The 26,723-nt window shown below is 44.3% G+C and overlaps 2 long non-coding RNA genes across 2 annotated transcripts in view; both read right to left on the reverse strand.

Annotated features, from left to right (window-relative positions):
• Nucleotides 1-3,128: 3,128 nt before the first annotated feature.
• The window catches only part of LOC108584967, a 47,444-nt gene continuing 23,849 nt past the window's right edge, over nt 3,129-26,723 (reverse strand). Inside the window, exons 2-8 of the long non-coding RNA XR_002520700.2 lie at nt 25,318-25,442; nt 23,458-23,641; nt 20,213-20,685; nt 18,917-20,114; nt 14,903-15,310; nt 13,506-13,543; nt 3,129-3,855 (exon numbers count right to left, since the gene is read on the reverse strand). This is a non-coding gene — a long non-coding RNA (uncharacterized LOC108584967). The remainder of the gene's footprint in view (nt 3,856-13,505; nt 13,544-14,902; nt 15,311-18,916; nt 20,115-20,212; nt 20,686-23,457; nt 23,642-25,317; nt 25,443-26,723) is intronic.
• Nucleotides 9,682-12,515, reverse strand: LOC110742698. Its single transcript, XR_002520702.2, has 2 exons — nt 11,345-12,515; nt 9,682-9,863 (listed from the first exon to the last, which is right to left on the reverse strand). It is a non-coding gene; the product is annotated as an uncharacterized LOC110742698 (long non-coding RNA).

Below are 26,723 nucleotides of genomic sequence, written 5' to 3' on the forward strand. Positions count from 1 at the left end.
TTTTTGTATAAGGTGTAAAGAAGGGGTCAAGTTTCAATTATATGCTTATGGCTAGCCAGTTCTCCCAGAACCACTTATTAAATAAGTAATCCTTTCCCCATTGCTTGTTTGTTTAAGTCTGTCAAAGATCAGATGGTTGTAATGTGCTGTCTTATTTCCGAGTTTTCTTTTCTGGTTTCATTGGCCTACGTGTCTGTGTTTCTACCACTACCATGCTGTTTTGGTTATGAGAGACAGTGTCTCTTTTATTGGCTGGTTCAAGGTAACAGAGTCATCACCGCAGCTGTGAACTGGGCCAAGGTGTATTTCACAGTCTTACCTGTGAATCAGGAGCATGCAGAAGGGTCACATCAGCTGGGTGCTAGGCCAGGAATATTTCACAATGCTCCCTTTGGGCAAGAACCAAGCAAGAGAGTAACATCACTCAGTTTCTGGGCCCAGCAATATATCACAATTTTCTCTGTGGGTAGAGTGCAGGCTGAAGAGAAGAGCCATATCTCCTAGGTGATGGATGGAGAGATATGTCACAAGGTCCCCTGTGGTAAGGGCCCAGGCAATATCTTTCTATCTCCTAGGTTTTGGGCCCAGTGATATGTCACAAATACTCAAAATATGCAAGGCCAAGGCTAAAGAGGAAAGTCACATCACCTAAGTGCTGGGGCCAGCCACATATCACAATACATAATGTATTCAGGGCCCAGGCAGCAGGCAAGAATCACATCACCTAGGTGCTGGGCCCAGAAATACATCACAATTCTTTCTTAGGCAGACCCAAGTAGATGAGTAGGTTTATATCACCTATTGCTGGAACCAGCAATATGTCATAATACCTTTTGAGGAAGCGGCTTGGGCAGGAGAGTCACATTACCTTGGTGAGGGGCTCAGAGATATGTCACAATATTCCCTTTGGATAGGGCTTAGAAAGAAAAGTTACATAACCTAAAGATTATGCCCAGCTTTATGTCATCATTGGCCCAGAGGGCAGGGCTCATGCATGAGAGAAGTCACATCACATAGCTGCTGGGCAAAGCAATGTGTGACATTCCCCAATGTGGTCAGGTTTAAGAAAAAAGAGGATAGTCATATTATTTAGGTGATGAGCCTAGAGGTATATCACAATAATTCCTGTGGGCACAGGCCAGGCAGAAGAGTCACATCATGTGTTTGCTGGGCACAGTGATAAGTCACTTTCATTTCTGTAGGCATGGCACAGGCAGGAGAAGAGTGCCAACATCTCAGTGCTGGGCCTAGAGGTATATCACAACTTTTCTCATGGGCAAAGTTCAGGTAATAGAGGAGAGCCACATCAAATAGGCAATGGGTCCTTAGGTATGTTACAATAGCTCCGAAACAGCATCCAGGGAGAAGGCTCACATCACCTTGGTACTGGGTCCAGCAATATGTCACAGTGCTTTCTGAGGTCAAGACCGAGACAAACGAGTAATGTCACTTTGATGTTGAGCCCAATGATATGTCACAATGTCCTCTGTAGGCAGAATCTAGGAAGAGGAGTCACATCAGTGAGGTGCTAGGCTCAGTGATATGTTACAATTCCACTTGTAAGTAGAAACCATGCAAATAAAGAGAGTCTCATTACCTGGGCCATGGGTGGAAAGATACGTCACAATGCCTTCTGTAGGCAGAGCACAGGCTGGGGGATTAAATCCCCCACAGGGGCCTGGTGGCCCCTGTGGGCAAGGCATAGAGAAGAGAGTCATATAACCTAAGTGTGAAGAACAGTCATATGTCAAAATTCTCCCTGTTGGCAAAACTAAGGCAAGAGAATAAATTCACATCGACTAAGTGCTGGGTGCAGCAATACATCACCATTCAATTTGTTGGCTGAGCCCAAGCAGGAGAGTAAAATTGCTCAAGTGCTAGGCTGAAGTGTATGTCACAATCGCAGCTGCAGAAAGGTCCAGGCATGAAATTAAGAATCCTGCACATGTCCAGGTTCCAGGAATGACAGGCACCACCTCCTGTACGTTGGGTCTAAGTGTATGACCCACAGTCTCAACACTTTACTGAATCCATCCACAAGAGCTTCAATCCCTCCTGCAGACTATGTCCTTTTAATGGAGTCAAAGCCTCACAGATACGCTTGATCTTATTCTGAAGGTCACCTACCCACCTATGAACCAAAGCCATGTATGAGTTAATTTTTCAACTTCAACTTTTTTAGACGTGAGATTCAGAACCTCAACAGTGGCCTGTGTTCATGTAGAAGAATGACAATTTTACTGTTGGCCGGGTGTATATATAAGTATCATAATCTCACCTGTATTCCATGCTTTGTTAGGACACCCTCTGTAACACCTGAGGGCTTTATACAATATACATTAAAGTCACAATCTGCTCTAAGACTTTTGTGTTTATATGAACCCATGATTCTACCTGTAGCCCAAAGCTCAAATAAGAGAGTAAACATCTCTCCAATTCAATGTGTCTACATAGAACAGATCTAACCTGCCAGAATTAGAAATGAGTTGCCATTTCAACTGTAGCTGGATGTTTACATGTGACAATCACAGTCCAAACTGTGAGCTGTGTCAACATGTGAGAATAAGGACCTCCCCAGTGGGCACTGTCTATGTGTGTGAGGGTGACAATATTAACAGTTTGTGAGGTGTACATATGAGAAACATAACCTCACTTATTTAGTGTGCCCTGTGATGACACTTTCTGTACCACTTGAGGGCTTTATATGATATGTAAGAGTGGTAACTTTTTATGACCTTCATACAAAGAGGAGACTTATCATCTTACTTTCTTTCCTAAGTCTAGCTATGTAAGACAGTATCTCTTCTATTGGCTGGTTTGAAGTATGAGAGTAATCAATACACCTGTGAGCTGGCTAAAATGTATGTCACAAACCCACTTGTGGGTTGTGAGAAGAATCATACCATGTAGGTTTTTGGCCAAGGATATGTCACAGTCTTCCCTTAGGGCAGAAATCAAGCAGGAGAGTCATATCACCTAGGTGCTCAGCCACAGATATGTTACAATCCTCTCCTGAAAGCAGAGCACATGCAGCAGAGTCATAGTGAAGTGGCTTCATTGTCTGGAGAAACACCCGAAGTTTGTTGTCCTGCTCTGAGAAGAGTAATGACTCGAACACACACACGGAATGAGTTTAAGGAGCAGAAAGTTTAATACACAAAAGACAGGAGAGAGGGAGAGAGAGAGCTTCCTCCTGTGGAGAAAGTGGGTCACCATAGCAGGTTTCCAGGTTTGGAGCAGAATGTGATCAATTTTATAGAGAGGCTTGAGGAGGTGGTGATTGATTTATATATGGCCCAGGAAATTGGTTTGACCAGGTGTGGCATTTACTTAGCACACGAGGAAACTGGCCCTCCCACGCTAATCTTATTATGCAAATGTGGCCTCTACCTGGCCGGTACCATGACACCCACACACATGGTGACAAAGTAAAGGGAGAGGGAATCACCATTTTGAGTGTACTTGGCTTTTAGTACAGCTGCCCGCATTTACATATGCAAACTTCCAGCTTGCTTATCTATGCTTGCAGTTTGACTTTTCAGGCTGCTTTCTTTTAGAAAAGAAATGGTTTTTTGGTTGCTTTTCATTGAAGGAAAATTCCACCAAGAACTCTTGTACCCTTGTTAACTGCCTAAAATAATTTTTTTTTAACTCCTATATTCACCCCTCAGAAGATGGTATTCTAACTGCTATTGGGGGTGTTGGACAATGAATCTTTCTGGCTACTTCCTGCTGAAAAGGGGTGTCGTGTGGGGGAACAGCAGCTGAGACTCCTCCTGAGGTTTATTTAAGTGTTCTCAGAAGAATGACATGTCCACAGGTGGTTCTGTTTGCAGCGCCATTTGGAGTTTTCTTCTAGGTAAAAAGAGATAAATTTTACAAGAAGTTTTAGAATATAGGGTTTTAACATGAGTATTAAGATTATTATTATTAGTGAGAGTATTATAGGTCATAACTATGACAGTAGAGTTTGATATCTGTTAGTTATTTCAATATATTTGTAATAGGGGTAGGCCTCCACTAGATGTTGCTATACATTACCAGAAACATTAATATAAAAGTAACATTTTTCTTTGAGAAACACATATATTTATCCCCTTGGCTTGCCATCAGGAGATAATTTTAGGTTCAGGCAATTTTTTATAACTTGCAATATGATTGAGAGAAATACGCTATTCAGTGGCTAAAGTAACTTGTGTTAATCTAGGCAATTTCTCTCCTTTATTAAGTTCATTCATGACTTCCACAGATTATTTTACAACATTCTTAAACTTTCTGACTTGTCTTAAATATCCTTCAAAACCAGACTTTTTAGGATAAGAATTTACCATACAAGCCTTGCTTATAAAATCTTATTTATAACCTTCTTTCCATAGCTTAGAGTGCATCATATTGCCAATCTTTAAAAAAAAGTCCTATCAAGCTCAGTGATAGTATAACTTTCCTGCTTATTTCTTGTCTGTAACTATTACCCTTGCTATGAGGATAATAATTAAGCAAAGCAACCTTGACTAAATTTTTTCTACAATTATTCAATTATTATTCCTTTTATAAAAATGATAATTAGGCAAAGTATTATGGCAATTCAAATTTTACAAGTAGAATTCCACACTGTGAGTGCCATAGTGTATAGTTCTACTACAAATAGAGTGACTTTAGCAGCTCCCACAAGAGTGATGTAGTAGATAATTTTTATTTATAAATTTTATTCATCAAGATATAGAATTTCCCTTTGGGGTTCTATGAAGTTATGAATGCAATCCTATGAATACTTAAAATTTTCTTGTAAATATGTGTTAAAAGAGAAGTTTTAAGAGTTGATGGCAATCTTAGAGAGGAAAAATAGAAATGACAAAAAGTATCCGATGAGGTAGCAGTGAGTAAGATGAGTAGCCCTCAGTTACTTATCTTTTATAATTTTCAGCTTAAGATTTTCTATTTCTTCACACTGATATTCAGGACATTCATTCCTCTGGGCTTGTAAGGGGTTTCTCCCTCAGTTCTTCAGGCCTTGACTTGAGTGTGATGTATCCAAGAGTTGATATCTATAATTTTTCTTTTTTTTTCTGAGATGGAGTCTTGCTCTGTCACCCAGGCTGAAGTGTAGTGGTGTGATCTTGGCTCACTGCAACCTCAGCCTCCTGGGTTCAAGTGTTTCTCCTGCCTCAGCCTCCCGAGTAGCTGAAATCACAGCCCCGCACCATGCAGCCCAGCTAATTTTTGTATTTTTAGTAGAGACGAGGTTTCACCATGTTGGCCAGGCTGGTCTCAAACTCCTGGCCTCAGGTTATTCGCCCACCTTGGCCTCCCAAAGTGCTGGGATTACAGTTATGAACCACCATGCCCAGCAGATGCCTGTAACTTTTATTGCCAAGGGAAGAGGGGGTTGAAAAAAGAACAGTGTAGGGCCCTTCCCAGCTTGGGCTTAAGGAAAGAGAGAGAGAGGTATGAGATTTACTAATAGCAAATCTCCTGGGTTAAATAAAGGTGGTCCTATTTTTGGGGGTTAGGCTACTGCTAGTTGTGTTAATTTTTGTTGGAAGTGAGCCAGAGAGGTTACATACCTAACCAAATTAAGTTTTCTGTTTTAATAGAAAAATCATTGGTAAGAAAAGGCCATTTATAGAGCTTAGACCTAATTTTGGTTTTGTTTGTTTGTTTGAGACAGAGTCCCGCTCCGTCTCCCAGGCTGGAGTGCAGTGGCACGATCTCGGCTCACTGCAAGCTCCGCATCCTGGGTTCATGTCATTCTCCCACTTCAGCCTCCTGAGTAGCTGGAACTATAGGTGCTCACCACCATGCCCAGCTTATTTTGTTTCTGTATTTTTTTAATAAGAGATGGGGTTTCAACTTGTCAGTATTAGCCAGGATGGGTCTCAGTCTCTCCTGACCTTGGGATCCTGCCTGGGGCTCCCAAAGGTGCTAGGATTACAGGGCTGAAGAGCCACCATGCCCCAGCTAGACCCTAACTTGGGGCATGGCTGCCCACCCAAAGTAAGACCATGGGAAGAAGAATGACAGAGTTTTTTTTTTTTTGTTTTGTTTTTTGTTTTTTTTTTTTTTTTGAGGCCCAGGGTCTGGCTCAGCAGGCTGGAGTGCAGTGGCGGATCTCAGCTCACTTAGCTCACGCCTCCCAGGTTCCCGCGCCATTCTCCTGCCTCAGCCTCCAGTGGCTGGGACCACAGGCGCCTGCCACCTCCTTGGCTAGTTTTCATATTTTTTAGTAGAGCGGGGACACGTGTTAGCCAAGGATGGTCTCAATCTCCTGACCTCGCGATCGCCCGTCTTGGCCTCCCAAAGTGCTTAGGATTACAGGCTTGAGCCACCGCGCCCGGCCATGACAAGTTTTGAGGTGTCTCTTGATAATATTATTTGTTCTCTACCTTTACTGAGAATCGGGGTGTTTAAGCACAATGGAGACGATATTCTATGCCTAGCACATTTGAGACCCCATGTGACAGCTGCCTTAAATGAGGTGCCATTGTCACTTTGAAGGTATTTAGGTAGACCAAAGCAGGGAGTTTGTTTGTTTGTTATATCTTTTTCTGAGACAAAGTCTCGCTTTGTCACCCAGGTTGGAGTGCAGTGGTGCAATCTCAGCTCACTGCAGCCTCTGCCTCCCAGGTTCCAAGCAGTTCTCCTGCTTGCTCGGCCTCCACCAGAGACCAGCTGCAGGTGTGCACCACCACGCCTAATTTTTTTTGTATTTTTAGAAATGACGAGGTTTCACCATGTTGGCCAGGCTGGTCTCAAACTTCTGAACTCATGATCTGCTCGCCTCAGCCTCCCAAAGTGCTGGGACTACAGGCCTGAGCCACCGCGCCTGGCTGGAGTTATTTTATTAACACTTTTGTTACCTTAGAGGCCTTTGGGCATGGAAATGCTTCCACCCAGTTAGCAAAAGTATATACCCATAACAGAAGATATTGGATACCCTTTGTCTTTGGCATGTGGGTGAAGTCTATCTGCCAGTCCTCCCCTGGATAGCTTCCTATTTTGGGGGTTTTAGTAGGAAGGAGCCACCTGTTCAGGGAATTATTTTTAAGACAGACTTCATGGGAATTAGCAACCTGTTTGACTGTTTTTAATAAGTTCTCTCCTGAAAACAATTAAAGGAAGGAAGGTAATCCAAACAGTCATTTAAAAATATGATTAGTATGGCTACTGTTCTTGAAGACTCAAATGTGAGGCTTACTGGGGAGAAGATGAACCCCCCGCAATACACACATTGGTCATGCTTTAAACCAGTTTTCTTTCATGGAGGACCTAGTCATTACATGGGGCTGAGAGAGGTTTTGGAGCAACTGAAAATTTCGGGCCAGGGCACACCCTAGTGTTATCCAAAGGCTTCTGGACTAAAGCCAGCCTCTGACCACCCGTCCAGGTGTTAGCAAAGAGAATCTCCAGCTATCCTGTTGCAAAATTTCTCCTTTTCTATCTGCAGTCACCATGTCTTTTATCTTTTCTGTGTATGCAATGTGCGGGAATTTTTACAATTCAGGGAAACAGTTCTGTTAGGAAACATCGGCAAATACCATAGTAACCCAATAAACATCTCTCTCTACACATCCTCTGGTGAGCACATGGCATTTCTAAGCCAACAGCACCCCCTAGTGGAAATAGAAATTCTCTCCATGAGGCACATTTTCACTCTTCTGCAATACACTGTAGCTTCCCAGTTCTCTTTTTGCACCACTAAAAATCAGGCTCTATGCCCTTCTGTGAGTGAGAAAACGCTGCCTTTAACAATTAAGAGTAAAATGTCCTCCACAGTCAAATTTTAGTTTGAATACTGTCCTATCAGCAGAAAAATGCCATTAGGTCCCTACTGTTCTTTAAGGCACCTATTCTGTCTTTAACTAAAATAGTACTTAATTAGTAAGGGCACTTTACATCCAAAAGTTAACCAGAATCATTTTCTAAGGGTAAATGATTTAGCATGGGGCATAAGAGTAGAATACAGAATTCCATCTAGCACAATCCCTCCATTAAATGAGCCTTACCCAAAGGCAACTATTACATACTCTTTCCCAAAATCCATTTTTTGGGGTGGCACACAGATCACACAAGTCTAGAAAGTCAAAGGGAAATCACAAGTGGACAAATAAGGCTATGTGGGTAATTGTGGCTAAAACCCATCACTTAGTTTCTTCACCCTTGGTCAGACTCAAAAAAAAGGGAGACTAAAAGAACTCTTTTATTCTCACTTTTTCTAGATGGGCAACAGACCAACTTCAGCTTGCACCCTTCTAGAGTGCATTCTGTAACACTGGAACTTCTTTAACCTTGGAACTTTGAAGAATAAAGCAACTCATTTTCTTTTGCACAAGGGCATGGCATTTATACTAAACCTTTGCAAGCGTTGTAAGATCAACCCAGCTTTTTAAAAAGTCGTATCAGGCAGGCTTATAGAAAATTATTCACCAGAACTAGAAAAGCAAATTCCAGGGAAACCATCTGAGAATCCCCCTTATTGAGAGCCACCTCAAGTTCTCTTATTACAAGACCTTAGCCAAATAAAGGAAGACATAGGCTGATTTTCTGATGACCCCCAATAAGTATATAGAAGCTTTCCAAAATTTATCTCAGGTGTTTCACCTCACATGGAAGGATGTTACGCTGCTCCTAAACCAAACCCTAACTGCAGCTGAAAAGCAGGCAGTTCTACAGGAAGCAGGGAATTTCAGAAATGAACAATATGTAGTCTACAATGCACTCAGGAATGAGAGGAGAGTCACATCACATAGGAGCTGGACCAAGAAATATGTAGCAAATCTCCACTGCAGACAAGTCTGAAAAAATGAAGGGTCACATCAACTAGGTGATGAAATCAGAAATATAGCAAAATGATTCCTGTGGGCAAAGACCGAGCGGAAGAAATTACACCATGTATGTGATAAGCTTAGTAATACATCACTCTCCCTTTCTTAGGCATGATTCAAGCAAAAGAAAAGTCACATTACCTAGCTGTTAGGCCCAGAGTTATGTCACAATCTCTATTATAACAGAAGCCCAGGTAAGAGTCACATCAAATAGATGACGGTCCCAGAGGTATGTCACAATGTCTCTTGTTAGCAGGGTACAGGCATACCAACTCACATCACCTCGGTGCTGAGTTCAGCAATATGTCACAATGCTTTCTGAGAGCAAGGCCAAAGCAAAAGGGCAACATCACCTTGTTGTTGGGCCCAGTGATATGTCACAATGTTCCTTGTGGGCAAAACCTAGAAAGAGTCACATCAGCTAGGTGCTGGGCCTAGCAATGTTTTGATACACCCTGTAAGGAGAAACCAGGCAGAAACAGTCTTATTACCTGTGTGATGAGCAGAAAGATATGTCACAATGCTCTCTGCAAGCAGGGCCTAGGCAAGAGTTATATCACCTGGGTGTGGACCCAGCAATATGTCACAACAGCCCATGTGGGCAAGGCACAGGCAGGAGAGCCACATAACCTGGGTGGTGGGTGCAGCAATATGTCACAGGGTTCCCTGTGGGCAGTGCCAAGGCAGGAGAATAGATTTACATTAGTTAGGTCCTGGGTTCAGCAATGTTTCAATCCAATCTGTGGACCGAGCCCAGGCAGAAGAGTTGAATCACTCAGGTGCTGGGCAGAGGCATATGTCACAATCACAGCTGCAGGAATGTTCATAAATGAGATTAACAATCCTGCACATGTCCAGATTCCAGGTATGAGAATCAACACCTCTTTTATGTTGGGCCTAAGTACATGATTCACAATCTCAACAGTGGACTAGATCCATGGGCAAGAGCCTCAATTCCTCTCATAGACTGTTTTCTTAGTGGAGTCACAGTCTTTCAGGTATAGTGAATCTTGGTCTGAGAGTCAATAACCCACCTGTGGACTGAAATAAACAATGTTCAACTTTTGGCACTTTTTTGATTGTGGGATTCAGAATCTCAACAATGGGTTGTGTTCATGTGGGAGGGTGACAATCATTACTGTTGGCTGGGTATGCTTATGAGTGTCACAATCTCACCTGTGTCCTGAGGTCTATTAGAACATTCTCTGTCCTACTTGAGGGCTATGTACTGGGAGTTACAATCTTGTCTGAGACCTTCATGCTGGTATGGACCCATAATTGTACCTGTGGCCCTAAGCCCAGGTATGAGAGTCAACATGTCTCCAACTGGCTGTTTCACCATTTCAACTCTGGCTGAATGTTCACATATGACAGTCACAATTTCAACTATGGACTGTGTTTGAGATTAAGAACCTCATCAGTGAGCTCCATCCTTGTGGGAGGGTGACAATACTAAGGGTTTTTAGGTGAGCAGATGAGAAACACAACGTTACCTGTGTGCTAGGCTCTGCAATGACACTTTCTGTACCATTCAAGACTTTTACACAATATGCAAGAGTGGCATTTATAATTTTTATAAAGAGGAGGCCCGTGAACTCACCTATTTGCCTAAGCCTTGCTAAGAGACACAGGATCTCTGCTATTGGCTGGTTCAAGGTATGAGACTTATTATGCCATCTGTGAGCTGGGCCAAGATAAATGTGACAATTACACCGGTGGATAGGGAATAAGTAGAGTCACATAACCTGTGTTTCTGGAGCCAGGAATATGCCGTAATCTTCCTGGAGGCCAGGGACTAGGCATCACCTGTTTGCTGGGCCTGGGAATATATCACACTGCTTTCTGTCAGCCAGGCCCAGGCAGGAGAGACACATCACCTGGTTGCTAAGCCCAGTAATATGTCACAATTTTCTTTGTGGGCAAGGTGCAGGCAGAAGAGGAGAGACACATTTCCTAGGTGATGGATAAAGAGATATGTCACAAGGCCCCATGTGAGCAGGGCCCAGGTGGTACTCCCATTCCCTACATGTTGAGCCCAGCGATATGTCAGAATACCCAGAATACACAGGGTCCAGACAATAGGTAAATGTCACATTAGCTAGGTACTGGCCCAGCGATAAACCACAATTTTTTTATTTTTTGCCAGAACCTAAGCAGTAGAGGAGAGTCACATCACCTAGTTTCTGGGTCCAGCGATATGTCACAGGACATGGCCCAGGCAAAAAAGTAAAATTATTTATGTGAAAGACCCAGAGATATGCTACATTGTCCTCTGTGTGTAGGGCTAACAGAGAAGAAAAGTATTACATAACCTAGGTGCTCATGCCACCTGTTTCACAATCACCCCAAGTGGCAGGGCCCAGTCATGACAGTCACATCACATAGGTTCTGGACCAAGTGATATGTCACAATATTCTCTCTGTACAGTTTACAGGAAGACAGTCACATAATCTAGCTGATGGGTTTAGAGACATGTCAAAACAACCCCTGTGGGCAGGGACCAGACAGAAGGATTACCTCACCTGTGTGCTGGGTTTGGCAATAAGCCATCTTTCTTCTGTGGGTATGACCCTGTCAGAAGAGAGTCACATCACCTAAGTTTTGGTGCCAGAACTATGTCACATTTCTTCTTATGGGCAAAGCCCACGTAAGATGGGAGAGTCACATCAAAGAGTTGATGAAGTCAGAAATATGTCACAATGCCCTCTGTGAGCAAGGCTCAGGCAGGAGACTCACATCACCTGGGTGCTGGGCCCAGCAATATGTCACAATGTCTTCTGAAAGTAGGGCAAAGGCAACATTAATGTCACCTTAGTGTAGCGCAAAGTGAAAAGTCACATCTTCATGCGGGTGGGCCTTAGAAAGATGGGAAGAGTCCTATCAGCTAGGTGCTGTACCCAGCAATAGGCAAAAATATCCCATCTGAACAGAAACCAGACAGGAGTCATATTACCTGGGTGATGAGTGCAGAGACACATCACAATGCTCGTGTAGGCAAGGCCAAGGCTGAAGAGTTACATTACATGGGTGTTACACTAAGCAGTATGTCACAATGGCCCAGGTGGGCAGGGAAAAAATAGGAGAATCACATAAGCTGAGTTTTGAGCCCAGGGACACCCTAGTGTCCCCTATAGGCAGAGACATTAAAGAAATGGTGACTTACATCACTTGGATGCAAGGCCCAGGGATATTCCACCATCTCCCCTGTGGGCAGCACCAAGGCAGGAGTATGGAGTCACATGTGCTGGGTTCAGTGATATGTCACAATTGCACCTATGGACTGGGCCCAGACTTGAGAGTGAAATCACTCAAGTACTGAGCAGAGACATATGCCACAGTCACACCTGCAGGATGGTTTAGAGATTAGATTAACAATCTCACACATGTCCCAGTTCTAAATCTGAGAGTCAACACCTCCTGTATGTTGGATCTAATTACAAGAGTCACAATCTCAATGGGGCACTCAACTTGTTTATGAGAGTCTGAGGTTTTCCTTCAGACTATGTACCCTTACTGGAGTCACAAGACTCACAGATGTGCTAAATACTGTGAACTGAATCCACATATAAGAGTCAAGTTTCCAGGCTGGGGGTGGTGCCTCATGTCTATAATCCCAGCACTTTGGGAGGTCAAGGCAGGACTTGAGGCCAGGAGTTTGAGAGCAGTCTGGGCAACATGGTGAAACCGTGTCTGTAGTAAATATACAAAAATTAGCTGGGCGTGGTGGCACATGCCTGTAATTCCAGCCACTCAGGAGGTTGAGGCACGAGAATTGCTTGAACCCAGAAAGTGGAGGTTGCAGGAGCTGAGAGTGCACCACAGCACTCCAGCCTGTGTGTCAGAGTGAGTGAAACTCTTAAAAAAAAAAAAAAAAAAGTCAAATTTCCAACTTTTGACTGTTTTCATGACAGAGACTCAGGACCTCAACAGTGTGTTGTGTTCATGTGTAAAGACAACAATTTTTACTGTTGGCTGGGTGTGTATATGTGTCACAATTTTGCCTGTGTTCTAGGCTCTCTCAGTACCACACGAGAGCTTTCTACAGTATTAACGAGAGTTGCAAACCACTCTATGACCTTCATGGTGGTATACACCCATGATTGTACCTGTGTCTCTAAGCCCAGGTATGAGAGTCAGCATCTCTATCACTGGCTGGTTCCACATAAAAGAGGACAGGCATGGTGGCTCATGCCTGTAATCCCAGCACTTTGGGAGGCCAAGGCAGGTGGATCACTTGAGGTCGGGAGTCCGAGACCAGCCTGGCCAACATGGTGAAACCCCATCTCTACTAAAAATACAAAAATTAGCCCGGTGCGGTGGGGCACATCTGTAATCCCAGCTACCCAGGAAGCTGAGGCAGGAGAATCAATTAAAGCCGGGAGGTAGAGGTTGCAGTGAGCCATTATTGAACTACTATACATCAGCCTGGTTGACAGAGTGAGATTTAGTCTCCAAAAAATAAAATAAATAAAATAAAAATGAAAAATAAGAGTCCTCACCTGCCTCGGAGCTAGATTAGAAATGAATCACCACCCCAACTACAGCCAGATGTTCACAAATAACAGTCACAATTTCAACTCCATCCACATGTGAGATTCAAGACCTTACCAGTAGGCTCTGTCCATGTGTGAGGGCAAAATCCTAATGGCTGATAGAGTGTGCATATGAAAAACACAATCTCACCTGTGTCCTGGGTCCTGTGATGAGACTGTCTGTACCACCTGAAAAAGTTATATATGTGAGAGACTGGTAATCCACTATGATATTCATACAGAGGAGATCCAGGATCTTACTCATTTCCCTAAGTCTAGCTTCAAGAAACAGTATCTCTCCTATTGGCTGGTTTGAGGCATGAGAGTTATCATCTCACCCATGAGCTGAACAAGGATATATTTTACAATCCCACCTGTTGATAGAGAGTAAGCAGGAGTGTGACATCACCTGGGCACTAGGCCGGGAATATGTCACAATTTTCCCTGATGGCAGGAACCAGTCAGAAGAGTAACATCAGCTGGATGATCAGCCAGGGATATGTTACAATCCTGTTCTGAAAGCAGGGCACAGGCAGCAGAGTCACAGCATCTGGGTGCTGAGCCCAGAGACATGTCACAATGCTCCCTGGGAGCAAGGCCCAGGAAAAGGAAGCACATCACCCTGTTGCCGAGTCAATGTTATTGTCACAGTCTCCCCTGTGGGCCAGGTGCAGGCTGTAAAGGAGTCACATCTCCTTGGTGAGGAATACAGAGATATGTCACCAGGGTCTTGAGAGTCATAGGGCTAGAGCCCTGTTTGCAGGGCATAGACAGGTACCTCCCAAATTCTACATGTTTGGCCCAGTGATATGTCACAGTACTCATATGTGGGACCCATGAAAGAGGAGAGTCACATCACCTAGGTGCTAGGTCCAGTGATACATCACCATCCTACATGTTGGCAGAGACCAGGCAGAAGGAGAAGGCTACATCACCTAAATCATGAATGTAAAAATACATCATAATACCCTTTGGGCAGGACCCATGCAGGAGAGTCACCTTGCTTAGGTATTGGACCCAGCCATATGTCACATGCAGTGTGACAGTAGGTAGCTAGTCTGGTATAAGCAGGGCAAGAAAGGGCGCCCCACTCCACACACACCAGAAATGTCAGGTGGCAATCAGGTAATGGCCAGGCAGTTAACTGTCTCGCTAAAGTAATAATTGGTGACAGCTGTTGCCAGGGAACAGCAGTCTCCTAATAGAAAACACCTAAAACTGGTCATCAGTAGCTTCCCAGTGAGATCTCAGGAGTTGGGTGGGTTAGGAGAACTAATGCAAGACCCCAGAAGTATGCCAACACATAAAATCCCAAGAGAAGAGAGTCACATCATGACAGTAATGGCAACAGAGATATGACACACAATGACCCTGTAGGCAGGGCCCAGGCAGGAGAGTTACATCAACTGGGTGTTGGACCAAGTAAAATGTTACAACGGCGCCTGTGGGCAAGGCACAGGCAGGAGAGTCACATAACCCGGGTGTGCTGCCCAGCAATGTGTCACAATGTCCCCTGTGGAAAGCACCAAGGCAGTAGAGGAGACTCACATCACTTGGGTGCAAGGTCCAGCAATCTGTCAAGATGCTCCTGTGGGAAGTACCAAGGAAAAAGAATAGAGTCACATCACCTAGGTTGGGGTTCAGCAGTATGTCACAATTTCCATCTGTGGGCTGGGTGCAGGCAAGAGTCTAATCATTCAGGTGCTGAGAAGAGGCATATGTCATAATCACACCTGCAAAAAGGTCTAGGGATGAGATTAACAATCTTGCATATGTCCTAGTTCTTGGTAAGAGAGTCAACATCCCCTGTATTTTCTTTCTAAGTATACAAGTCACAATATTAACAGTGGATAGATTCGTGCATGAGAGCCTTGATCTCCCCTGTGGACTGCGTACCTGTAGCAGAGTCACAGCCTCACAAATGTGCTAAATCTTGGTCCTGAGTCACTCATCATTCTGTGAATGGAATTGATGTAGGGGAGTCAATTTCCCAACTTTCCACCACCTTCAGATGTGATATTCAGAACCCGAGCAATGAACTGTGTTTATAAAAGATGACAATCTTTACAATTGGCTGGGTATGTATACAAGTAACACAATCTGACCTGTGTGCTGGGCCCTGTTAAAAACACACTGTGTACCACCCAAGGGCTTTAGAATGTGGCAATCTGTTGGCCAGGTGCGGTGGCTCACACCTGTAATCCCAGCACTTTGGGAGGCCAAGGCAGGTAGATCACGAGTTCAGGAGTTCAAGATCAGCCTGGCCAAGATGGTGAAAGTCCATCTTACTAAAAATACAAAAATTAGCCGGGTGTGGTGGTGCACGCCTGTAGTCCCAGCTACTCAGGAGGCTGAGGCAGAAGAATTGCTTGAACCCAGAAGGCAGTGGTTTCAGTGAGCTGAGATGACACCACTATACTCCAGCCTCTCGAGAGAGAGACTGTCTCGAAAAAATAGTAATAACAAAACAAAAAAATAAATTTGGTATGAGACCTTCATGCTGGTATGGACCCATGATTGTACCTGTGGACCTAAGAGCAAGTAGAAGAGTTAACATTCCTTCAATTGGCTGGGTTCAGATATGAGAGTTCTCACCTACCTATGAGCTGGGTTTATAAATGAATCATCGTCTCAACTGCAGCAGGACGTTGATATATGACAATCACAATTTCAACTGTAGACCTCATACATGTGTGTAGTTTAGAACCTCACAAGTGGGCTCTTTCAATGTGTGAGGATGACAATCCTAACAGTTGGCAGGGTGTGCATAGAAAAAACAATCTCACCTGTGTGCTGGGCCCTGTAATTACACTATCTGTAACACTTGAGGGCTTTATAAGGTATGTGAGTGAATGGTAATTCTTTATGACCTTCATACAAAGAGGAGACCCAGAATTTTACCTATTACCCTAAGCCTAGCTACAAGAGACAGTATCTCTCCTATTGGCTGACTCAAGTTACAATAGTTACTATTGCACCTTGATCTGGATCATAAAATATATCACAATATTCCCTGAGGGCAGGCACCAGGCAAGAGAGTCACATCACCTAGGTGCTCGGCCAGATATGCTACAATCCCTTCCTGAAAGCAGGGTACAAGCAGCAGAGTCAAATCATAAAAGTGCTGGGCCCAGCAATATGTCTCAATACCTTCTGTGGGCAGTGCCAAAGCAGGAGGATAGTCATATTACCAAGGTGCTGGGTCCAGTAATATGTCACAATCTCATTTGCAAGCTGGACTCAGGCAGGAGAGTCAAATCACTCAGGTGCTGAGCAGAGGTGTATGTTAAAATCACACCTGCAGGAGGTCCAGGGACGAGACTACCAATCTCACACCTTTCCTGGTTCTTAGTATGAGAGTCACTGCTCACTGTAAGTTGGGTACAAGTGAAGTAAGAAATTAAGAAAATAACAAAATAATAGCATAAGTAATAATGGTAAAGATTATAGTAATAGACAAATAATAATAGCTCATAGAATGAATTGTTGTATTAACCAAGGCTGAAAAAAATTTACATAGCCCCCCACAAAGTTAAAGTTTAAAAAAAATATTAACTGCCTGTCCCAAAAAACATTAACCATATGTATGCTCCACATATTTTGTAGGGTCTATAAGCTAGTTCCTTTCTTAGCTGCAAGGTCACAAAACAAATAAGCATAAGCTACAAACCAAGTTTTCCCAAAGATGTAAGACATGCTGCAAAAATATCACAGCAGCCTTTGTTCTTGCTTCTGTAAGCCTGCTTCCTGCTTCACATAGTGCCCGCCTCAAAATACTTAAAAACAACTGAGTTCTTTGTTCGGGGCTCAGACTTTCAGGACACATGTCCACTGAGCCAGTACACACCTTAAACACTTCCTGCCCTTCATTCGATCTCTCCGGTTCCTTAATTTCCCACAACATAAGTACACAAGTCACAATCTCAGTGGTGGACTAGATATGTGTTTGGGAGTCTAAATTTCTCCTGCAGACTTTGTCTCCTCCATGGATTCACAACATCACGGGTGTGCTAAATCTTGGTCTGAAAGTCAGCAACCCACCTGTGGACTGAATCCACGTATGAGATTCAGCCACGTATGCAGTCAATTTTCCAACTTTCGACTGACTTTGGGTGTGAGATTCAGAATCTCAACAGTGGACTGTGTTCATGTAGAATGACAACAATCTTTACTGTCTGTTGAATGTACATCTAAATGTCACAATGTCACCTGTGTGCTGAGCTCAGCACTCAGCACTATTCAAGTGTTTCATACAGTATGCATGAGTCACAGTCTTCTTTGCAACCTTTGTGATGATATAGACAAATAATCATACCAATGGTTCTAAGCCTGGATATGCAAGTAAATATGTCTCCAATTGGATAGATCTAGATTGGAGAATCCTCACCTGCCTGTGTGCTGGGTTTAGAAATGAGTCACCATTGGCCGGGCGCCTGTAATCCCAGCACTTTGGGAGGCAGAGGCAGGTGGATCACAAGGTCAGGAGTTCGAGACCAGCCTGGCCAACGTGGTGAAACGCCATCTCTACTAAAAATACAAAAATTAGCCAGGTGTGGCGACGCGCGCCTGTAGTCCCAGCTACTCAGGAGGTTGAGTCAGGAGAATGGCGTGAACCCAGGAGGCAGTGCTTACAGTGAGCGGAGATCATGCCATTACACTCCAGCCTGGGCAACACAGCGAGACTCCATCTCAAAAAAAAAAAAGAAAAAGAAAAAGAAATGAGTCACCATACCCAGCCAGGCACGGTGGCTCACGCTGTAATCCCAGCACTTTGGGAGGCCGAGGTGGGTGGATCACGAGGTCAGGAGATGGAGACCATCTTGGCCAACATAGTGAAACCCCGTCTCTACTAAAACACAAAAAATTAGCTGGGGGTGGTGGCACGTGCCTGTAATCCTAGCTACTTTGGAGGCTGAGGCAGGGGAATTGCTTGAACCCGGGAGGCGGAGGTTGTGGTGACTGAGATCGCGCCACTGCACTCCAGCCTGGGTGACAGAGCGAGACTCTGTCTCAAAAGAAAAGAGAAAAGGAAGAAATCAGTCACCATAACAAAGCAGTCTTCAGTTAAAATTGTTACTGTCTTGTGGCTGGATGTTCACATGTGACACTCACATTTCCAACTCTGGACTGCATCTATATTTTAGATTTGGGACCTCTCCAGTGGGTTTCATCAATGTGTTAGGGTGAGAATCCCAGTGGTTGGTGTGCATGTGAAAAGCACAATTTCATCTGTGCTTTGCACCTTTTGATGACACTGTGTGGACTACCGGAGGGCTTTATATTATATGCAAGACAGTGGTAATCCTCTATGACCTTTGTGTGAAGAAGAGATTCAGAATGCTACCCAGTTTTTAAAGCCTACTTATGAAAGACAGTATCTCCTCTATTTGCTGGTTTGCGGTATGAGAGTCCTCATCACACCTGTCAAGTTTGCCAAGGTATATTCAAAATCCCAACTGTCCACGGAGAGCCAACAGAAGAGTCACATCACCTCAGTGATAGGCCAGGGATGTGTCACAATCTTTCCAGAGGGCAGGGGTGAGGCAGGAGGGGTCACATTACCTGGGTGCTCAACCAGGGATATGTTACAATTTCCTCCTGAAAGCAAGTCACATGAAGCAGAGTCCCATCACCAGTGTGATTGGCTCAGGAGTATGTCACAATGCTCTCTGTTGGCAAGTCACAAGCAGGAGTGACACATACCTGGTTGCTGAGCCCAGTGATATGTGACAATTTTCCCTTTGGGCAGAGTGAAGGTAGAAAAGAAAAGTCACATCTCCCAGATGATTGATGCAAAATTATGTCACAGGGCAACTCTGAGCCAGGCCCAGGCAAGAGCCTCCAACTGCCTAGGTGTTAAGCTCAGCAGTACGTCACACTACCAAAAATTCTAAGTCCCAATCATAAGAGGAGAGTCACATTACCTAGGTGCTGGGTTCAGTGAAATGTAACAATCCCTTTTGGCAGGACAAAAGCAAAGAGTCACATCATGTAGGTGATGAATAGAAAGATATCTTATAATCCTGAGGGCAAATGGGGCTATGCTGGAGGGCAAAATCACCTAGGTGCTGGACCCAGAAATACGTCACAGTACACAATATATGCACGGCCCATGCAGAATAGGAGAGTCATATTACCTAGGTGCTAGATATAGGCATATATCATAATATACCCTGAGTGAAGGCCCAGAAAATAGAGTCACATCACCTAGGTGACGGGCCCAGAGATATGTCACAATGCCCATTGTGGATAGGGCTCAGAAAAAAAGAGGAGTCACATAACCTAAGGGCTGAGCCCACCTGTATTTCACAATCACCTCCGTGGGCAAGGGTCAGGAAAAAAAAAAAATTGTATCATTTAGGTGATGGGCTCAAAAATATGTCATAATTACTTCTTTGGGAAGAAATCAGAATAATTACATTTGTGTGCTGGTTCAGGCAATAAGTCACTCTCTATCTCTGGTCATGGCTCAGGCAGGAGAAGAGTCAAATCACCTAGGTGCCGGGCCCAAAGATATGTCAAAATCTCTTTTATTAAAAAATCTCAGATAAGAGTACAGTCACATCAAATAGTTGATGGGCCCAGAGATAAGTCACGATGTCTTCTGTGGGTAGGTTTTAGGAGGAAGACTTAACATAACCTTGGTTCTGGGCCCAGCAGTATGTTATAATGTCTTCTGAGAGCAAGGCCAAGTCAAAAAAGTAATGCCACCTTGAAGTTGGGCCCAGCATTATGTTACAATCTTTTCTACAGGCAGAACCTAAGAAGAGAAAACTTACATTAGCTAGGTGCTGGACTTAGCAATACATCAAAATCCCCCCTGTGAGCAGAGACCTGGCAAGAAGAGAGTCAAATCACCAGAATGATGAGTGCAGAGATATTTCACAATGCCCCCTGGACTTAAGGCAGGACTCAAGCAGGAGAGTTACATCACCTGGGTGTTGGACCCAGCAATATGTCACAATAATCCATGTGGGCAGGGCACAGACAGGAGAGTCACAGAACCTGAGTGCAGAGATTAGTGATATGTTACAATGTGTTTTGGGGGCAGCCCCAAGGCAGGGGAGTAGGCTCACATCACCTGGGTGCAATTCCCAGCAACATGTCACAATGCCCCCTATCGGCAGCACCAAGGCAGACAAATGGAGTCACATTACTTAAATGCTAGGTCCAGTGATGTCACAGTCCCATCTGTTGTCTGGTCCCAGGCAGAAGAGTCAAATCAGGTGATGGGCAGAGGCATATGTCACAGTTCCATCTGCACAAAGGTCCACAGATGAGATTAACACTCCCAGACACATCCCAGTTTTCAATACGAGAGTAAACACCACCTGTATGTTGAGACCAAGCACAGGAGTCACAGTGTCAGTAGTGAACTGTATCTGTGAATTAGTGCCTCAATTTTTTTGTGCAGACTGTTTTAGTGGACTCACAGGCTCACAAGTGTGCTGAATGTTGGTCTCAGGGACACCAACCCACCTATGGATGAAATCCATGCACGAGAGTCAATTTTCCAACTTCTGACTCTTTCTGGGTGTCAGATTCCAAACCTCAACAGGGGGCTGCATTCATGTGTGAGGATAACAATCTTTACTGTTGGCTGGGTGTGCATACAAGTGTCACAATGTTGCCTCTGTGTGGGGCCATGTTAAGACACCCTCTGTATTATCTGAGGGTTTTATATGGTATGCATGAGAGTTGGAAATCCACTGAGACCTTCTTGTTGGTATAGACCCATGTTTGAACCTGTAGCACTAAGCCCAAGTATGACAGTCAACATCTCTCCAATTGGTTGGGTCCAGATATGAGAGGCCTTGCCTGCCTATGATCTAGAAATGAGTCACCATCCCAACTTTAGCCAGATGATTACATATGATAGTCACTATTCCAACTATGGACTGTGCCCAGGTGTAAGATTAAGGACCTCACCAGTGGGTTCTTTCCATGTTTAAAGGGTGACAATCCTAGCACTTGGTGGAGAGTGCATACAAAAACCACAGTCTCATATTTTTGCTGGGCTCTGTGATAACATTCTCTGCACCAAATGAAGGTTTTATACAACATGCAAAAGAGTGGTAATCCTCTATGACCTTAGTATAGAGAGAAGACCCAGAATCTTACCCATTTCCTTAAGGTTACCTAACATACATGGTATCACTCTTATTGGCTGGCTCAAGATACGACAGTCCTCATTGCATATGTGAGCTGGGCTAAGATGTGTTTCACAATCCCATCCGTGAGCATGGAGCAAGCAGAGAGACACATCGACTGCCTCTCTGCCAGGGATATGTCACAATCTTCCATGAAAGCATGGACCCAGCTGGAGAGTCCCATCACCCAGGTACCTGGCCAAAGATATGTTACGATACCCTTCTGAGAGCAGGGAACTGGCAAAAGAGTCAAATCCCCTGGGCACTGGGACCAGCAATATATTCCAGTGCTCCCTGTGGGCAAGGCCAAATGAGACGAGACACATCACCTGGTTTGCTGGGCCCTGTGATATATTGCAATTTTCCATTTGAGCAGGGTGCAAGAAAAAGAGGGAAATCACAGCCCCAAAGTGAAAGATGCAGACATATGTCACAAGGGCTACTGTAGACAGGGCCCAGAAAAGTCTCTCATCCCTTGGGTGTTGAGCTCAGCAGTACGTCACAATACCCAAAATATGCAGGCTCCAGGCAAAAAAAAAAAAAAAAGCACCAAGGTGCTGGATCCAGTGCTATGTCACAATTCTCTTTTTGGTTAGGGTCCAGGCAAATAAAGACAGTCACTTTGCCTAGGTAATAAATAAAAGGATATGTCATAACACCCCCTTTGGGCAGGGCCCATATAGAAGAATCTTATTACCTAGCTGCTAGACTCAGCAATACATCACAATTTCACTCTGAGCAGAGCACTAGCAATAGAGGAGAGACACACCACTTAGGTGGTAGGTCAAGAGATATTTTACTATCTTTCTTTTGGGCAAAGCCCACATCAGAGAGGAGAGTTCTCATCAAATACTTGATGAACGCAGAGATATGTCACAAACCCCTAAGAATAAAACCCAGGCAGAAGAGCCACATCACCTGGGTGCTGGGTTCAGCAATACGTCACAACCAGGCAGGAAAGTCACAATTACTTGGATGCTAGGTCCAGCAATATGTCACAATGTCCCTTGTGGACTAGGCCCAGGCAGGAAAAGAGTCACATCACCTAGGTACTGGACCAGGCAATTATGTCACAATCCTCCCAGAAAGCAGGGCAAAACAGGACAGTCAAATCACTTAGTTGCTGGGTCCAGTAATATATTGTAATATCTCCTGAGGGCAAGGCCCAGGCAGAAGAGGAGTTACATCATGTAGGTACTGGGTCCCACCGTATGTCACATCTATTCTGTGGGCAGAATATAGGAAAAATTGAAAAGTCACATCAAAGGGGTGCTGGGCCAGTAATAGTTCCAAATCTCTTCTGTGAGCAAAAACAAGGCAATAAAAGAGAATCACATCACCTGAGTGATAGGCATAGAGATAAGTCACAATGCCCCCTGTAGGCAGGTCTCAAAGAAGAGAGTTACATCCCCTGGGTGATAGACTTACCAATCTGTCACAATGCCTCTGTGGACAGGGTCCTTGCAGGAAAGTCGCATTACCTGAATGTTGAACCCAGTGATATATTCCAGGTAAGACAGGAGAGTTAAATCACTTTGGTTGGCCAGGCATGGTGGCTCACGCCTGTAATCCCAACACTTTGGGAGGCCGAGGCAGGGAGGCCTCTCCCATCACTCTAAGATGGGAGTTCGAGATCAGCCTGGAAAACACGGCAAAACCCCATCTCTACTAAAAATACAAAACATTAGCAAGGCATGGTGATGGGCACCTGTAATCCCAGCTACTCAGGAGGCTGAGACAGGAGAATTACTTGAACCTGGGAGGCAAAGGTGGCAGTGAGTTGAGATTGCACCACTGCACTCCAGCCTGGGCAACAAAGGGACACTACATTAAAAAAACAAAAACAAAAACAAAAAAAACACACACACACACTTAGGTATTGCATCTAGATGCATGTCACAATGTTACCAGTAGACAGGGTTTTTTTTTTTTTTAAAAAAAAAAAAGGCCCACCTGGCAATGCCCACAGAGCAGGCAGAAGGCTTGCACAATGGCTTCCTGGAGCAGCTGCATAAGATATACAGGCAAGTTTGGGGCCCACATGCAGGTGCACATTCAGAATCCAGGGCCTGTGACCATAGACCTGGAATCATCAGCTCCCCGTGCTGCTACCTCTGACCCAAAGCAGCTGTCAAAGCTTGAAAAAGAGCAGCAGAGAAAAGAGCAGAGCTAAGGTACCTTCTGAATCAAGCCAGGAGAGAAACACACCCCAAAAAGAAAACTGCAGTGCCAGTAGCAGGGCTGAGGGCAGTCGGGCCTAGGGCAACATGTCCTCTGAACAAGAGCCATAGGCTTGGGAGGCAGAGTTCAGTGTGTTATCACTGGGCAGAACTGGATCTTGAAAAATTCAAGATGGTAAGTACCCACACTGCTTTAAGAATTTGGAACTGAAACATAAAGAGGAAGACAGAAATAAGAAGTTGGGAACCCGAATAGCTCTGCAAAAAGCAGCAAAAGACCATTTTACCATTTTCTGTTGTTGCTGTGGTGGAATAAGGCATGGACAATGCCAGTGTTGGGGAGTCCCTGTGGTAGAAGGAGTACACTCATGCCTCCCCCACAGAAAGGCCGTATTGGTTTGCTTTTGGAACAGGCTGGCCCAACATCATTTGTCATCAAACCCATTGTAGTTTATTCTGCTTGTCCATGGGGTAGTCTCCAACAGACTCACGCTGTCCATGTTCTTTCTATCAGGGCCTGTGTTAAGGTGTCAAGATAGCAATCATCAATAGGCTGGGCTCTGTGGCTCACGCCTGTAATCCCAGCACTTTGGGAGGCCAAGGCGGGCAGATCACCTGAGGTCAGGAGTTTGAGACCAGCCTGGCCAACATGGTGAAACTCCGTCTCTATTAAATACAAAAATTAGCCAGGCTGTGGTGGTGGGTGCCTGTAATCCCAGCTACTCAGAAGGCTGAGGTGTGAGAACTGCTTGAGCCCAGGAGGCGGAGGTTGCAGTGAGCTAAGATCCTGCCACGGTACTCCAGCCTGGACGACAGAGGGAGACCCTGTCTCAAACAAACAAACAAAGAAAAAGACAGCAATCATCAGTGATAATGTATTGTGAGACCTTTGTATCTTGTAAATTCTTTTCTAAAAAATAAATAATAATTAGACCCTAAATCTCAACAAACCACAAAAAAAGGAAAAGTGACATTAATCTGATTGTCAGCTCAGCATTATGTCACAATGAGCTTAGAAAATAAGATCCAGGCAGAAGAGTCACATCACGTAGGGGGCTGACATCAGCAATCTGTCACAATCATTCCTGTGGCCAGGGCCCATGCAGGAGAGTTGTATTACCTGCATGCTGGGCCCAGTGACAGATCACAATTCCTTCTGTGGAAAGAAGCCAAGCGGTAGAGGAGAGTGACATCACACAGGTATTGGGTCAAGCAAATTCTCACAATACTCCCTGAGGAGGTCCCAGGTAGGAGGGTCACCTCATCCAGGTGAGAAAAGCAGAGATATGTCACAATGCCTTCTGTTTATAGGGCTTAAATCAAGGCAGAGAGTCACATAACTTAGAAGCTGGGTTCAGCAATATGTTACAATTGCTTTATGGGGCAGGGTCCAGGCATGAGAACAGGGTCACACCATTTAGGTGCTTGATCAAGCAGTATGTCACAATCCCCATCACGGACAGGGCCTAGGCAGAGAAGGAGAGTCACATCAACTAGGTGATGGTCCCAGAAACATGTCACAACGAGCCCTGTGAGCAGAGCCCAGGTCAGAGAAGAGTCATATCAAACAGTTAATGGGCCCAGAGATATGTTACAATGCCCTCTGTGGGTAGGGTCCAGAGAGGATACTTACATTCCCTTGAAGCTGGGACCACCAACATATCACAATGCCTTCTGGGGGCAGTGCCAAGGCAAAAGAGTAATATCACCGTGGTGCTGCAACCAGCAATATGTCACAATCTTCTTTGCAGGCAGAATCTAGGAAGAAAAAAAGAGTCACATCAGCTAGGTGCTAAGCTCAGTGATATGTCACAATCACCTTTTAGAACACGGAATTGTCAGAAGAGAGTTACATCACCTTGGTGATGTTTGCAGAGGTGTGTCACAATGCCCTCTGCAGGCTGGGGCAAGGCAAAAGAGTTAAATCACCTGGGTTTTGGAGTCAGCAATATGTCACAATGGCCACTATGAGCAGGGCCCAGGAGTGGAGAGTTACATAATGTGTGTTATAGGTGTGGAGCCCAGTGATATGTCACAATGCCCCCTATAAGCAGTGCCAAGGCAGGAGGAGAGAGTGACATCACCTGAGTTTAAGGACAAGCAATATATCATATGCCCCCTTTAGACAGTGCCAAGGCAGGAGAAGAGAGTCACATTACCTAGTTGTGGGGTCTAGTGACATGTCACAATCCCATAGGTGAGCTGTCTGAGGCAGAAAAGTCAAATAAGTCAAAGGCTGGGCAGAGGTTTATTTCTCAGTCACACCTGCAGGGAAGTCCAGGGATAAAATGAACAATCCTGTACATTTCCCAGTTATAGGTATGAGAGGTAACACTTCCTGTATGTTGGGTCTCAGTATATGACTCACAATCTCAACAGTGGACTGGAACCAAGCATGACAGCCTCAGTCCCTCTTGCAGACTGTGTACCCTTAGTGAAGTCACAGCCTCACAGCTGTGCTGAATCTTGGTCTGAGAGTCACCAACCCACCTGTGGACCGGATTCACCTATGAGAGGCAATTTTCCAACTTTTGACAACTTCCTCATGTGAGATTCAGAGCCTCAGTGGTGGACTGTGTTACTGTTAAAGAATGACAATCTTTACTGTCATCTGGGTGTGCAACAGTCACAATATCACCTCTGTGCCATATTTCATTAGGTGTCAACATTTAGCATAAAAATTATAAAACTATAAACCCAGCTCAAGGTAGAATAATCTTTTTGTGATTTTTAATAAATGAGACATTTAATATGGTGTATTTAAAAAGCTACACATTTTGAGTTATCAACAAAATGCCCATGTATTTAACTTAAAGGTTTTTACATAAACACCTAATGTTCTCAAGCTTTAAAATGGTTAACAAATAATGTTAAATTACCTTTGTGTAATATCTCAGCTTTCAGAAGTAGTCTAAATAAATGGCTAAAAATGAAAACATTGGGTACATAGATAAGATACAAAGTAGTATTTTGAAAATCTATTTCGAAATTGTGGAATGGTCCTCATCTATGAAATGCTCACTTCTGATGGGCAGTTCA

This window comes from Papio anubis, chromosome 4 (assembly GCF_008728515.1).
Source record: "Papio anubis isolate 15944 chromosome 4, Panubis1.0, whole genome shotgun sequence".
NCBI lineage: Eukaryota > Metazoa > Chordata > Mammalia > Primates > Cercopithecidae > Papio > Papio anubis.